Source organism: Podarcis tiliguerta (assembly GCF_965153285.1).
Source record: "Podarcis tiliguerta genome assembly, chromosome: 7".
NCBI classification, from domain to species: Eukaryota; Metazoa; Chordata; class Lepidosauria; order Squamata; family Lacertidae; genus Podarcis; species Podarcis tiliguerta.
In genome coordinates this window covers 27,793,637-27,809,771 of record NC_139540.1, presented here as the reverse complement: position 1 = coordinate 27,809,771, position 16,135 = coordinate 27,793,637, and the positions used below count along the sequence as shown (strand labels likewise).

Sequence of the window (16,135 nt, the reverse complement as noted above, 5' to 3'; positions counted from 1 at the left end):
TCCATGGAGAATATCCCAGAAACACCTAAAATTATGAGATTTATTATGCAGCAAGCCTGCTCTTACAGGAAAATAATAATAATTGAGGTGAAACAGAAGGTGAAAATAGCTTTCAGGTGACTGTGGTAGAACTCAACTATTTTTGATGGACAATTGCATACCTTACAAAGATAAAAGAGGTGTTGGTAATGTAACCTAGGGAGGACAGAGTGAGAGACCAAGGAAAACTCTTGTGAAAGTTCAAGAAGGAGTAGCCAAGGCTTTTTTTGCCAGTAACTGCCATCTCATTTATTTCATTTGTTAAATTTGCAGCCCCCAGCTTTTCATTAACTGCTGTTCAATAAAGTGCAAGGTACAAAAAAAACCCCCACATTTTTAAAGGCAGGAGAAAACACACCAATAAAATCAACCATGCTTTAAATATTTTTCTGGTGTCACCACTTCTGACCCTGAACACCAAGGGGTCTATTATAACACATAACAGCGTTCCTCCAACACTGCTTAGGTTCATCCCTTACCCATTGGTACTGATATCCCCAAGGAAAGAGAGCTTTTATGGCAGAAATGAAAACCCTCATGCAGAATGCGGCCCCTCAGGCCTCCCTATATGGCCCTCGGAACTCTCCCCCAAGCCCCACCCCCTCTCTATAGGCCACACCCCTTCCTGCCCCTGCTTCTGGCTGGGATGTGTCTTGGAACTCTGATCACACCTCTTGCTTGTCTGAATGGATGATGGTGAAACGTATGTGCAGAAACGAATCCACTGTACATCCTGTTTTATTGCCTGAGGTGAAATGGTAAGGTGCTACCCTGCCACCATACCATCTCCGCTGAAGCCACCCTTATCTAGATTGCACAGCAACATTTGCAAAGCAGCAATGGCAATGGTGGTTTCTGGCAAAATCTCATGAGATCGCACCAAAATCTGGTGAGATCATGTGTGTTCCATGAAATCTCACTCAATTTCAGTGAGATCTCACAAGATCTCGCTGGAAACTGACTCCGTTTCTCTGCCTGAGGCGACTGCCTCAAACTGCCTCATGGGCGGACCGGCCCTGACTGTACAAAAGTAAAATTTATGTTGCACTTTTGCCTCTGCTCACCCACCAAACACTGGCATGTGACTCTTGGAAGGCTTTCCAGAAGTGGATATGGTTCTCAGGATTTTTTTAAAAAAAGGTTTCTACATCCTTCTTTTATGGAATGATTCTCTGTAGAATTCCCGATCAATTTCTCCCCTGGATCAGGAAAATGCTGGGCAGTAGGGACAAGATGGCCATAACCTGATATAGAATATTTGCTTCATCCTTGAAGAAAGTCCCTACAATCTGAGGTCTTTCTCCCGCCCCAGTCTTGACAGCTTTGAAACACAGCCTTGCAATAGAAAGGGGATTCTTTTCCTATGCCATTAGGGTTGCCATATTTTGAAGAGCAAAAAGAGGACACATTTGCCGACTTCTACTTTTCGCTGTGATGGCTTTCATTTTACATACCCATGAAAAAGAGGACGTGTCCTGGAAAAAGAGGACGTATGGCAACCCTAGGTGTAGGGAACTACCTTATGCTAAGTTGTACCACTGGTCCATCTAGCTCTGTGTTGTCTACACTGACTGACAGAAGCTCTCCAAGGCTTCAGACAGCGGTTGTTATGTACTGAGTTGAATAGGATCCAAAATGCAGCAGTCTGATTGGTCCCAGAACAATGCAGCAGTATGATTGGTCTGCAGGACCCACCCAATCCAGCTCCAGATGGAAGTGAATCCACAACCTGATTGGCCTACAGGAGAATTCCGGAATTAGCCAATCACGTGCGGCCCATTGTGTAAATAATGTATATAAAGCAGATACTTTGAGGGGACTTTAATTCCTCCTCACCACTATGAGCTGAAATCCACTCTCGACTCCGAGTATATTTCAGCAGTCTTTCCCAGGCTTACCTTGAGATGCCAGGGATTAAACCTGGAGCCTTCTGCATTCAAAGCAGATGATCTACCACTGAGCTACAACTCTTCCTGAATGACAGCTCACCACCACCTGTCTATCTGAAGAAGGATTTGGATATTAAGGGGGAAGGCAGTAACGTCCAGGAATTTCCTCCATCATCGTCTATCCAGCTGTTTCTCCTCTCCATGTCTACACCAACCACCCTTCTTCTTCTTGCTTCTGCTCTTCCCATTTCCATCTCTCTGTGGAGCAACACACTCCAATCCAAACCATTTCTATTTCCTTACTTAGGAACTCAATGATTCAGTGTGTTTTTTTACTAAAATGGGCCTCAAAATCTGATTTTCTGTTGGAAATTGCAGCGCGGGCAACTGTCATTTCAAGGGCAGCAATAAGGAAGTTCTGCTTTTAACCGCACCGTTGCTGAAATGAGGAAGTTGTCGCTTCTCTGGAGATGAGGAAGTTGGAGATAAATATAGTTTCTGAAGATATTACAATGGACGGTGAAGGCAATAACGTGAACATTCAGTATCAAGAAATGACAGATAGCTGCTCCAGTGTTCCTTTGCCATTCTCATCAACAGGAAAAAGAAAAAGAAAAACAAGGAGATGAGACCCAGACTTGACCACAAAGATAAGAGATGATATAAAATGGCTCCATATAGCAGCCTTCTCATTTCCCATTTCCTATTTATCACAGCTGAAATAACAGATTTTCCATTGCTCTTCAGCTTTGGGAACAATTGCTCACAATAATGCTTGGTCAAATGCCCTAATGAGGTTAAAGCCCTACTACATTTCATCTGAGCTCAGTGGAAGACTATACACCAGAATTAGGTTTGCGCTTTTGATCTCTTTAGGTTTCTCTTCTAGAATAAAAACAACAACAACCCGAGTCATAATGAACAATAAGTATTTACAATGACTTGAGTTCCTGTGAGCAGAGTTACCCCTGAAGCCCCCTGAAAATCTGCTGGGGGGGGGTTCAGGGCCACTATAACCATTAGGCTATAGTCTTAGCACAGGATGGGAAATCTCTGGCCTACCAGCCTAATTAAGAGGGCACTAATTAGCCTAATTAGGGGCACAGGTGGCGCTGTGGGTTAAACCACAGAGCTTAGGGCTTGGCGATCAGAAGGTCGGCAGTTCGAATCCCCACAACGGGGTGAGCTTCCATTGTTCGGTCCCAGCTCCTGCCAACCTAACAGTTCGAAAGCACGTCAAAGTGCAAGTAGATAAATAGATACCACTCTGGCGGGAAGGTAAATGGCATTTCTGTGCGCCGCTCTGGTTTCACCAGAAGCAGCTTAGTCATGCTGGCCACATGACCTGGAGCTGTATGCCGGCTCCCTTGGCCAGTAAAGCGGGATGAGCACTGCAACCCCAGAGTCATCTGCGACTGGACCTAATGGTCAGGGGTCCCTTTACCTTTAATTAGCCTACAATGCCATTTCCCTGCTTCCCACCTGGTGTCATATGTACTTAGTGTAGTTGATGGGAAACACACTCAGAGTTTTGAATGTGTTTCTGTCAGCTGATGGGTGCAGACAGTGCAACTCCAGAGACATTTGTTCTCAGTGCCCTCTGTTTCCCAGCTCCGTGGGTGGCCTGTTACTGTCTCTTAGCCTTATTTTCCTTTCAGAGTGGTTGTTGTGAGGATAGGTGGGGAAGGGAAATAAATGTATGAACGCCATCTTGAGCTGCTTGGAGGAATGACATTGTTCATACCTTTGCCACAGCCAAAGTCAGGAAAAATATTAGTGTGGTGAATGAATTCTGTTTGGAGATTCCCATACACCTCTGGTTTGTCTTAATGGTTTTATTTTACTCCCTTTTCCCAACTTATACCCTGCCCTTCCTGCCAAAGGAGCCCAGGGTAGCAAACACATCCACAATCCAGAAACACTCTAAAGCAGTTAAAACAGTCTAAGAACAATTGCAGTTAAAAACATTTACCATTAAAAGTATGCCAAAAGCATTACAGTTAAACACTTCATTTCATCCAGCAATGTCAGGATTGCCAGGAACAGTGTTCTTCAGACACTAAATGCCTTGTTTCCCTCATGCCTTTAATCCATGAGGGGTTAGGGGCATAGGAAGCTGTCTTATACAGAGTCAGACGATCTGGCTCAAAATATTTTGAACCAGGGATGGGAAACTTATGGGCCTTCAGCTTTTGCTGCTATATTCAGCTATGGCACTGTGCTTCCCCAGGAAGTCTACTTTTCTAAAGAGTTATATGGATGAGCATTTAACTACATGATTTCTCTTACCAGGAGTCTGAACATGCTGTGCTCTTTGCGAAGACTGGTCCTTACAACAAATCATGGCAAGGGAAGGAAAAGCAATGAGCACCTCAAAAAATGGAAGGCCAGGAATGGAAGAGCTGCAACTTGTCTCTTCATCTGTAAGGACTGGCTATCATAATTTTCCAGGACAAAACTATAATTAGTTTTCCCTGCTTGGCATTGGCTTTGGCGCCCCCTACTGTTGGGCTCCTTTCCCCCCTGCCCTATCGGTCCCAATGTTCACCAGTCACCATTGCTCAATGGTAGAGCTCATGCTTTAAATCCAGAAGTTAACTCTATTTCCAAGCAGGGCTGGGAAGGATTCTGGCCTAAAACTCTGGAGAGTTGTGTAAGCAATACTGAGGTAAATGTACCGATGGTCTGATTCGGTATAAGGCAGCTTCCTATTTTCCTAAGTTCCATCATATGCAATTAGGTACAGATGGTTTATGACAATAAACTTGTCATTGTGGAGCAGAAATTATTCCTCGCTCAAACACAAATACCTACCTTGCTAATTGCCAGTTAAATCAACCCACCTGCGTCACCCAATAGCTCCCTCGCTCCTTCCTGTGCCAGCAGAGTGAAAACATGATCTGTTGGGAGAAAACTATATTTGTGCTTTGTTATCTAATTTGTTTCACAGAGTTGGCTTTTGTTTCAATTGGGGGGGGGGGGAGAGTAAGGGCCTATATAAAAAGCCTTTGCAGATAAAATGACTTCTGAGAAAAGCTTTAAAGGAAAAGATAATACCGTATTTACTTGAGTATAAGCCGATCCAAATATAAGCTGAGGCATCTGATTTTAGCACAAAAAACTGGGAAAACTTATTGACTTGAGTATAAACCTGTTCACCACACCACAAACCTGGTGGCGGCGCCAGTGGCGTAGGAAGAACAAGCAGCCTGAAAGGGCATCTTTTGGGCCGCTGCGCTGCACTGTGCCTCTCCCAAATGTGGCTCCTGTGCCTGCCCTTGCGAGAGGCGGGCGGCGGCAGCAGGACAAGCGGCAAGAAAGGGCTCCTTTCAGGCCACTCGTCCCTCCGCCGCTGCCGCCCACCTCACTCGAGTATAAACCGAGGGGGGCTTTTTCCGCATTAAAAATGTGCTGAAAAAGTCAGCTTATACTCAAGTATATACAGTATGTGCAGAAGTCTGTAATCCTATACAAATTTAACTGGGACGACATTGCATTATTTGAAGCTGTATAAAAAGCTGGACTTGAATCACTCATATATGCTTATCTCTGGATGACTGCAACATCCAATGATGATTAAAAAGGTATTATAAATCAAGCAATGAGGATGATTCTTTAATACACGCATGTCCCACTTTATGAACACTTGCTATGCAAAAATTCACTTATCTGAACACAACAAAATAGTACCCAAACCTCTCTACATGCACCACAGATACACACCCCAGATTACATGTTCAGGAACATATTAACAATTTCTCCATAGGAATCAATGGAAATCATCAACTCGTTATGTGAATAAGAATTGTAGACTATGCGAATGCTCACCTCGCAAATGATTTCCAGAGAACCAAGTGTACTGTACATTTCAGTGAAGTCAGTTAACATATTCAGCTGTGATATACAAAGCTAATGGGCTCAGCTATGTACATAATTATCCTTAATCCAGTCTCCACTTCCCCAGTGCTCAGATTATGGGGAAATAGTAAGCATCACCCTCTGACTCGTGCCAATTTTAGCCAAATCATGCTCCCCCAGGTTTCTAAAAACAGTAGCTAAGGCAGGACAAAAGGTTTAGGGAGCTACCTCCTACCGCAGTATCAGAGCACTGCATTATCCCGCCCCCTCACTGGACTAAAATGCAGGAAGTGGCAAAGAACAGTCCTGTTTACGCATTCTGTGTTATCTGCATATACACTAAACATGCAGACAGAGGGTGGAGCAACATGCCTCTGTTCATACAAGGAAATACTTTCTCAGGGCTCCTGACCTTGAGAGCTGGAAGAGAATATGTGGACTTGTTCCTCAGTGGGCCATGGGTCACTTTCTGGTGGGCTTCAGTGCCACAGGCTGCCCATAGCGCCTCCTCAGTTGCCTGCCCTGACCCCTAGCTGCAGCACTGCCTTTTGGTCCACATGTATTTGAGCTTTCACATGATGTAGAAGCTATTTCCAGCACTACAGCGGAATATAGAGGAACTATAGTGCAAAGAGTTTAGTACTCATCTCTACATTATTTGCAAATGGACTTTTTCCCCCTGGAAGCAAATAATATGGAAAAGAGCACTAAACCTGTACAATATTCCGCTACAGTTCCAGAAGTGGTATTTATGTCATGTGAAAGTTCATATATAATGCAAAACTTAACAGTTACAGAAGAGCTGTGAAAAGCAGAATAAACTGCCATGTGAATGCAGCTAGTGCCTCTGAATAAGCAAATTCTGCCTAAAATAGGGAGGCTGAGTCACATTACCAGCACAGCAAATGTCTGGACTTAGCTTGAGGAAAACTGAACCATGGAACACCTTGTCACAAGGAAAATTCTGTAAAAATGAATTTAGTATTTACCAAAGATGTATTTGATATCAATAGGAAATGGTACCAGTAATTGCCAGCTGATTGTGCCACGCTCTGCCTCCACCTGCCACTACATTTTGTGACAGGCTCTGCCACAGCACCACCATTTTGTGACTGGCGAGCCTTAATAATTTTCAGCTATCTCAAGGGGACCCTGGGATGTAGAAAGTGTGAGAACCCCTGTGCTAGAAATATGTTAAGGTTTTTATTATGGGAAATAAATAACCACGACTGGAGCTAGATATTGGCTAATGCAATTTATGTATTCAGAGCCTACCTAGTTTCTGTCAACTTGAGTTCTGGGATTTTGATTCTTCTGGGCTTTGCTGGTGCGTCACAGTAACCTTGGCTACAGAGCAGCTATTGATTCAGAACACAAAGCATGTATGAGAGAATTTCTCTGCACAATTGAGTGATTGTGGCCATTACAAGCAGCTACTGTTGCTGAAGCAATTCTAGAATTTTTGCCACCTCAGTAAATGGTAATAAACCTGGTAGGAGTTCTTCCTATACTTTCCCTTGGCAATCTTGTGCACTGGAGAGGCCTCATCCTGGTTACCAGCCTCGCTAAATCTTTTCAAATGTAGTCGTGGTCTTTTTCATGTGCAATACACACTTTCAGACATGGAAGGTATGTTAGGGAGAGAAATGCAAAAGTCCAATTTGAAACTTTCTTATGTAGAAGTAGGGATGAAGCAAGAATTCAATTCCGTTCACATTTAAAGCTGAATCCGTCAAATTCACACTTTCTGAAACAATATGAGAATTGAAACACAGTCAGCCTTCAAAATTTGCCCATCTGAATTTTGTGATGCAGTTCTTTGACCAGTGTTTACAAAAATGCTTATGTTAGGGGAAAGTGTGCCTAAAAGTGAACACTTTAGTGAAAATAACATATAGAAATGCATTGTATTTGGATAACTTACTTGCAAAAATGTGTACATCAGTCAAAACTGCAAAAAAATGTGTTTATTGGTTTAAAAATCACACTAAACTGCTGAAGAATTTTCATGATGATCTTTTTTTAAAAAACAAACAAACTTTTTTTTGCAATTGCTGCAGGAATGTGGCAATCTGAATTTAAGATTGGAAAAATGAGAAATGGAGAAATCCAAAACTGACAGGTCTTTCCATTTCAACCTGTAAGAAAGTCCCACTGCATCAATTGAAGCTTTGCTCAATTTTAAATACAATATTTTCCTGCAATCATCTCACCAATATTTATATAGAAAGCACTTCTCCAAGTGGGTTGTGTCTTTTAAATGCCCCCCCCCCCCGATTTAGACTACAATCTTGTCTGTTTGTGCCTAATGTGTTAAGAAATTGTAAGAAGTGGCTTATGATATTCTCTTTATATTTATGCTAATCCTTTTCTCTAATCTGCACCCCAAGAAACCATCAAAGCTCTGCAATTGGGTTAGTCAGATACAGTGCCTTGGTAACTTAACTTTCATAATTCCAGTATATTATACAGGTTTATATTTATTTGTTTAATTAGCATACTTTACATATTTTAGTGCTGTTGTCTTTAACAAGGATTTTGAATGCAGGTATGGATAAGACACCTGCAAGCTCCACGCTCTGGTCGCTGAAAATCTAGTTGAGCTACTTTTGATTTGCCAAGATTTCACAATACATTTTCAAGTTTTCTCCAGGGTCAAAAGAAACAGCAACTTGCATTTAAATGCTTCAGGCTGATCTAGGATCTCTACAAGTATTTCAGCAAACTGGAATGAAGATTTCCATTTAGTTTTTAGCAGGCATCTGTCTCGCTTTATTTATTCAGATTTCCTCCTCCAGGGATTAAAAATAAACACACTACACAATGCAAGTTATGCTTATTAGCCCTATTCAGTATTCTTCCCTCCAGCTCTTCCTTATAGAAGTCTTACTGACAAACCTTGGTGTGAAATTAATTGATAACCTCCCTCCCCCCTTTAAATATGTTTCTTAGGGCACATCCAAACCCTTCTGCAAAAAAATGGATTTACTGTGATTCAGAAATGTTGGGGAAATGTACTGGCAAGTGTAGGATTGGATGTAATGTCATGTACTCTTCCTGCCAACAAATCAGAAAGAATGTTCAACAAATAGCCAACGCGGTCCAATCTCCCCTGCCAACAAATAAACAGGTAATCTGGCAGTGCTCTCATAGTTTAGCAGGAAAGGAAAATAAACCAAAGATTTATGTGATCTACACAGAGCTAGGAAGTATTCATGGAAAATGGGAAGTGAGGGCATTGCCCACATGCTCAGCTGTTTGCAAATGCCTAAATCATCTTCAGTGAGTGAAGGAGGTCGCTCATAGATCATAGATTGCATAAATAAAGAGCTGTGGAGTCAGTCTTGATATGTATTGAACCTTCAGATTATAGCCCCTGGAGGTCTGTAAAACGACCTCAAGCTCCTGCACCCTCATTTATGCTGCTCTGTTATGTGGTAATGCAATTGCACCTTGAAAGAATTCAATTTCGGGAGATGGAATGTGCACTTCTTTAAGCGGCTTCTGACCTCCTTAATGGAGTCTACCTATGCTGAACAGGAGATGCTCTCAGAATGACTGCCAACAGTAGGAGCTAAGGCTGATTGACATTCTGTTGCTTAATACCACCTGTCTCGTGCTCATTTTAGTTCTGCAGCAATGGTAGGCAATGCCTGCTTTTGAAATGCCATATATTTAAATAAGTTATCATTCACAAGCAGGTAATTATGATCATTTTCATCTTTGAGAAAGATAGCAACCTTTGCAGCAGCAGACATATTTAAGATTGCTCTTTTGTTATTTTATGCTTCTTTATATATGCACTCTAGTTCAGAGGCTTTGGAGCTTGTAGAAAGGCTCTGCAATTCTACAATATATTATTGACACAATAATAGTGCATTGATTTTTCTTCATTAGTTTCCCATGATGCTTCGCAAATGCTACTACATTGTTGCTTCCTGGAGGGGCTATAGCAAAATAGAAATAGCACACACAAAAACAACACCCAGCACCGTGGCCCTGACTGGTGGGTGCTGTACTCAGACTTCCATCTTGGTTTTTGCCAAAGTCTTTAATGTGAAGGTCAGTATGATACATAAATCCAGCTTCAAAGCATTCAGATTCCAGGTGTCACAATGGTCTAAGTTCATGGCTAGGCATAAGCTAAGAAAACATTGTCCCAACACTAGACTTGTCTCCAAAGCTCTCCTTTTGAATACCGGGGGGGGGGGGCAGCCATTTATAGAATCCTAGAACTGTAGAGATGGAAGAGAACCCAAAGGTCATCTACCCCAACTCCCTGCAATCCAGGAATTTGCATGGTTGACGTCCCGAGCCACGGGATGGGGCAAGCAAGTGGGCATTCCTCCAGGTAGGCTGAGTCTGTTTGTGCCAACACAGTTTTATAAACATCCATGGTGCTGTAAGCAAAGTCAGTTGGGCCAGCTCACTATCTGATCCAGGCCCATGCAGAGCTTGTTTGAAGTCCAGGACGGGAATCATGTTAGAATAAAGTTATAAACTCAAAGCAGCCGGTCCCTAGAGGGACGCCCCCCCCCCCTCATGGCCAGCTTAGCCCTCCAAGGCCTGGGGAAAGTGAACCCATCTGCCCCCCCCCCGCCCTTCTGCATGAGCCTGGTCTGATCTGTCCCCAGGCATTTCCCAGAGATGGACAGCTCTTTGCTGGTGGGAGGTGGTGACGGAGACACATGCAGCTGCTATGGTGATGTATAATTTGGGGTGTTATACAGTATTGAAGGGACGCGGGTGGCGCTGTGGGTAAAAGCCTCAGTGCCTAGGGCTTGCCGATCGAAAGGTCGGTGGTTCGAATCCCTGCGGCGGGGTGCGCTCCCGTTGTTCGGTCCCAGCGCCTGCCAACCTAGCAGTTCGAAAGCACCCCCGGGTGCAAGTAGATAAATAGGGACCGCTTACTAGCGGGAATGTAAACGGCGTTTCCGTGTGCGGCTCTGGCTCGCCAGATGCAGCTTGTCACGCTTGCCACGTGACCCGGAAGTGTCTCTGGACAGCGCTGGCCCCCGGCCTCTTGAGTGAGATGGGTGCACAACCCTAGAGTCTGTCAAGACTGGCCTGTACGGGCAGGGGTACCTAAAAAAAAAAAACAGTATTGAAAGCAGAAAAAATGAGCACAAAGCATCCTTAATACACAATAATAAGGATGTCTGTAGGGGCCCTAGATTAGCAAAAGTGGCAAGAAGAACCATCAATCAATATTCTTCCTTTGGGATTAATCTGTCATCGAGTTTAATCACCCTCTAGCTATTAATTGAATATAATGTGATTGTGACCTTTCATTAACGAAATTCTGCAAAATGCTTTGTAAACTAATTTGCACATGAATCTGATTAAAGCAGAAGCGCTCTACGCATTTATCTAGGAACTTACTTCTGAGTAGACAATTGCAGTTAACCAATGCAATTGTAGCAATGCTATTAAAGTAAAGTAACATGGGCTGGGGAAAATCTTGATGTCTACATGCAGCATTTGATGTATATAACCATAATGTCTGTGTATAAATTTGCATAGACTCTTAATTTGCATAGTTCCTTGGTATTCATTCCAAAGTGAACTGAAGCCAAAGCATTTGGTCATATTTATCCTGTATTCCACTTTCCTCCCTCTCACTCACCTTTTGTTGTCTTTCCCCCACCTCAAACTAAATTTAGACTGTAGATTCCTTGAGTCCTGTGGTACAGAGAGGAGGCCAGAGATGGAGGCATGGATTGCAAGAAAAGAGCTGGTCAGGTTAGAGGGTTAGCCCTTTAAGACTGACTCCAGCTACAAAGACTGACTCCAGCTACGAAAGCTGTTTCTGCTGCTCATGATGCCTAGAGACTCTCAGAGTGTGATATTGATTAGGAATTGTTGCTGGTGGTCAAGAATTTGTTTTGGAGCCACATTATTTTTTGCCATTATCAGGATTATGTTCTTGTATTTTAAATGTTAGACTTTATCTTGAATTATCAGTGGATTGTTTTATAATATACAATATACTTTTGTTAGTTTATTGTTTATGGCTACTTAAATTTTGTTATATCTTGTGACTGTTGGTGAAAGATGTAAACTTTTCCTGTTGTGGGCCACCTTGAGCATGATTTCCTATGCAAAGTCAGCATACAAATCAATGGTGATAACAATTCTCTGGCTCCATCACATGTTTACAACAAACCTCTGAAGTAGAGAGCTTTGTATATCCATGGAGGTTCATTTTGCAAGTGGGAGTCCTGGGAGAACAGGGTTTCTACTTTCACAGCAGCCTCAACAAACACAGTGCACTTCCAGACTGATGCTATTTTTGAATGGGATTCAATCACACACCGGCAATTTCAGATTGGGCAACTATAGTTGATTGGTAGGCCTTGTGAAACAAATCCACACTCCCCTCCCCACAAAAAAAGTTGGGCATCTTGTGATAGGGAAAGTAGCAGAAAAATGGGCTTCCAAGAGTGTGGTAATACTTGCTTTGACACGACTTCATCTAACTTCCCTGCAAACAAATCGGGATGAATGTCAGTGTAGTTAGACTGCTAGGCTAGCACCTGGGAGACCAGGGTTCAAATCTCTACTCAGCTTTGGGCCAATCACTCACTCTCAGCTTTACATACCTCACAGGGTTGTTGTGAGGATAAAATGAGGAGCTGGAGAGCTATGTGCACCATCTTGAGCTCCTTACGGGAAAGATGGAACATAAATGTAATAAATAAAATAAAATAAAATAGTCAATCTCCCTGATCTCCCTGCAAACAAACCAGGACAAATGTGCAGTTCATCTGCAAGTGCCCACTGCAGAAGTTTGCTGCAAACATGTGAAGGCTAAATGAGAATCCTCACTGTTGTGCTATCTATATTTCCTCTTCAGGCAATAGTGCCTTAAGTGGGCTAGAGTATTCTGTTATTTGAATTCACAGTTCATCTGCAACAGCAACACATACAAACCCATTTGCCACAAGCCCTGGCAAATAGGACTGGGAGCTGAGATCATTTGCCAACATTTGCCAACATACAGGAAAGCGCTCCGAAATGTGACCCAGTTTTACTACAATTGGGGTTTTTAGAATGACAGCCACTGTTCTACTCGTGGGTGATTATTAATCACAAAGAAAGCCCGGTCCTTTCAATCAATGGAAAATTAAAAGGCTGCTGACCTCCATGCTGTTCCCAAATCCTGCAAATGCAGCCTTTGCATTACTACCTGTTTAAAGGCACGTAGAATCTCAATTAGAGCTTGCATAGGATTGCGTTATGGATTGAATAATGAGAGAGCTGGATCAAACTTCTTTAGTCAATGCCAAGTGAAGGAAAAATGTTTTGTTTGTATTTTTTAAAACTGCCAGATCATTAAAAAAAATGTTTTCCCTTATTAATAACACCACGCGTTGCCAACATACTTAACACTGTGAGTCTTGTTTCCAAAGCTGAATAGAATAAGATGCTTGAAACAGCAGTTCAGTAACATTCAGAATGGCAATGGAAAAACAAATTCTGGTGGCAAGATGGTTTTGTGTGTCTTTTGGGGTGAATTCTGCTGAGCCTTCTTTTGATTGAGAGCCAGCTGGAGACGGTTGGTTTCCAGTTTGCATTCAGAATATGCTTCCAGGGAACTGCTAGTGGGTGCCATTTATCACTAACAGTGACTGTAATATTGGATGCCATATGGCTCAACCTACTTTAGTAAGGCTTTTTGACAGTAGGGAAAATCACAGCCTATCGGGGTGGAGGTAGTTATCTGCTCTAGCAAATGGTGCACCACAAAGAGATTGTTTCCTGTTTCCTGAAGCTGGGCAGAAATCACAATGAGTTTGTACTCAGTTGTGTTAATAGTTTGACAGACTGGTTTGTTCTTTGCTCTACTAATATGCAATTGTGTTTTTGGTATTATTGTAATGCTTGTGAATGTTTAATGCTATTGTTCTTATGGTTAGCTGCTTTGAACTCAGCATTGTTGCTGGAAAAGCGGAATACAAATATTAAATCAAAAGTAGGACCATAGACAGCTCACTTTGTGGAGCTGCACAAAGTCAGGCTGGGTATTGGGCACCCACATTTACTTCATCAATAAATTGGAGCTAGCTTAGTGCATTCCACACAGCAGTGTATTGTGAAATCTGTGTTGCTTCTGCAAGCAAGATTTGTTCAATGTCCACCTGATGTCCTCATCAAGATACTGTCAAACTACCACCACCTACAACATAAGAACAGTATGAAGATGTATTTTTTGAGATCTTCGCATTACAGACGTACCTTGGATCTCAAATGCCTTGGCTCCTGAAGAAATCGGCTCCCGAATGATCAAAACCTGGAAGTGAGTGTGCCGGTTTTTGAACGATTTTTGGAAGCCGAACATCCAGCACAGCTTCTGTAGCTTCCGTTTAGCTGCAGGACACTCTAAATTGAAAGCCGCTCTGTGGTTTTCAAATGGTTCTGTGAGTCAAATGGACTCCTCAAACGCATTCTGTTCAAGAACCAAGGTACGACTGTATCTTTTTGCTTTAATAACCCTGAACCATTTCAGGTGCCATCAGCAAACTTGGTGTACCGCTGATCGCAGGCCTCAGTTGATGTAGGCAATAATCCAGTTAGGGCAATTTGAGAGGGCCTGTTGGGGCTAAAAACCTGGATTTAAGTATTCTAAATAAATAAGCAATCACTGACCTGAATGCTTCATCTAGCCAGTTCTCAACAGAACCCATACAATTAATCACCTCAACCCTGAATTACTGATCAGTGTTTAAAGACCACCAGCTGAGTATTAAAACAGCAACAGCTAAAAAGAAGCAAACTATCAGCATCTTCCCCTGCTATTCAGTTTGGATGAGATCTTGCCCTTCCTCCAACGATTTAAGGTTTAGAGCCATAATCAGCCTAGTCCCCCATTAGTAAGGCCCCAGCAAAATTCCCTTTTAAGCTTCCAACCAACAAGGGAGGCCAAGTCTTGTTGGTCTCCTCACCACTGCCACCCAACATGAATTTCTTCTTCATTGATGTCTGGTCTTTGTCCAGCCATGGCAGCAGCAGAGTGAATGAGGAAGAATGACTCATGCCAAATTCATCTAGTTTTATTACTGTCAAACTTTTCAAAACCTCCAGTGAACCTAAAACACCATATTGTCTCTTAGCAGACAAGCAGAAAGCCGGCACATAAGAAATTTACTTCCCTGCAGCTTATTCTCCTAGCAATATCCTCTTTCTCTTAGCTTTCTCACAAAACACTGTGATTCTTGTCCAGTTTCTGGAACACAAAAGCCCATATAATGTTTACATGGCATAGATCTGAGCAGAAAGGAATGATAGGTTTAATTTCACAGGTTGCGGAGCACTCTCAACATTCAGATGCAGAAAGCTGAAAACTGCTCATCTTGCTGGAGAGGCTGAGCAAATAAAAGATACCAGTAAACCTAGCTGCTGTAGCCTGAAATTATTTTTTTCTGTTTTATTTCTAAGATTCTCCTTAACTGCAAGATGTGTTTCCTGGACAGCAAAATTTAATTTTTGAACCATTCTTTTTCACCCTGCAGACAGGCAAAAAATACCTTATCTCATGTGTATCAAATTGCTCTATAAATTGGATCTTCTGTAGTTTTCACATTGCAAAAGGTACAGAGAGACCTGACTGGCCCTATCATTAGGCAGAGTGAAGTAGCCCCTTCAGGCGGCAAATGCTGAAGAGCGGTAGACAGCAGGGAGGTGCTGAAGGACAGCACTCTGTGTACCATGCGGCCTACTCTGTTCCCGCTAAACTCACCTTAAGCTAGCCTGCTGCCCTCAGTTACAGTGGACCATGCCCATCACCGCTATTTGTTGGAAGCTTGGATGCAACTCAGCTTGCTGAGTGGGGTTTGCATGGAGTTTAGACAGATAGGGTACGTGACTTCCAGATTCCCAGACTACCACTGTACCTTTATCTCTATGCCAACTTCTCTCTATCTCTTTGATGTTTTGATGGATATATCTTCGATTACATCCTGTTTACCACTTTTTCCTCACACATTCCCTGGACTTCAAGGTGAGAGGGCATCTTGTATCTATATCCTGAGAACAAAGAGGGAACATGGCTTCTTTGTTTCTCCAGCTAAATACTTAGCTGGGACTGTAGAATTCTGTAGGTACTTCCTTTACTAAACATTAACTTTCTTATTTTAAACCAAGTCTCAGTCTGAATGCCTTTCAGCTAAAGGTGTGCTCCAAGCAAGGATTCATTAACTAAAGTTAACTTCTCTGCTAACACTGCTGATGCCAAAAGCTGGTCTAGTTGGCTTCTGTACATAGAATGGCGAGGGAACGCTGTATATTATTTACAAAAACTTCAGATAGACAACCTTTGAAAAAGAGGAATTCTCCCTTTTTTCTCATAC

The 16,135-nt window shown here is 42.5% G+C and overlaps 2 long non-coding RNA genes across 2 annotated transcripts in view; both read right to left on the bottom strand.

Moving 5' to 3' along the window:
• The window catches only part of LOC310682563, a 238,227-nt gene that overhangs the window by 188,840 nt on the left and 33,252 nt on the right, over positions 1-16,135 (bottom strand). The window lies entirely within an intron of this gene.
• On the bottom strand, positions 1,901-7,116 carry LOC310682576. Its single transcript, XR_014514014.1, has 3 exons — positions 7,062-7,116; positions 4,772-4,842; positions 1,901-2,390 (listed from the first exon to the last, which is right to left on the bottom strand). It is a non-coding gene; the product is annotated as an uncharacterized lncRNA (long non-coding RNA).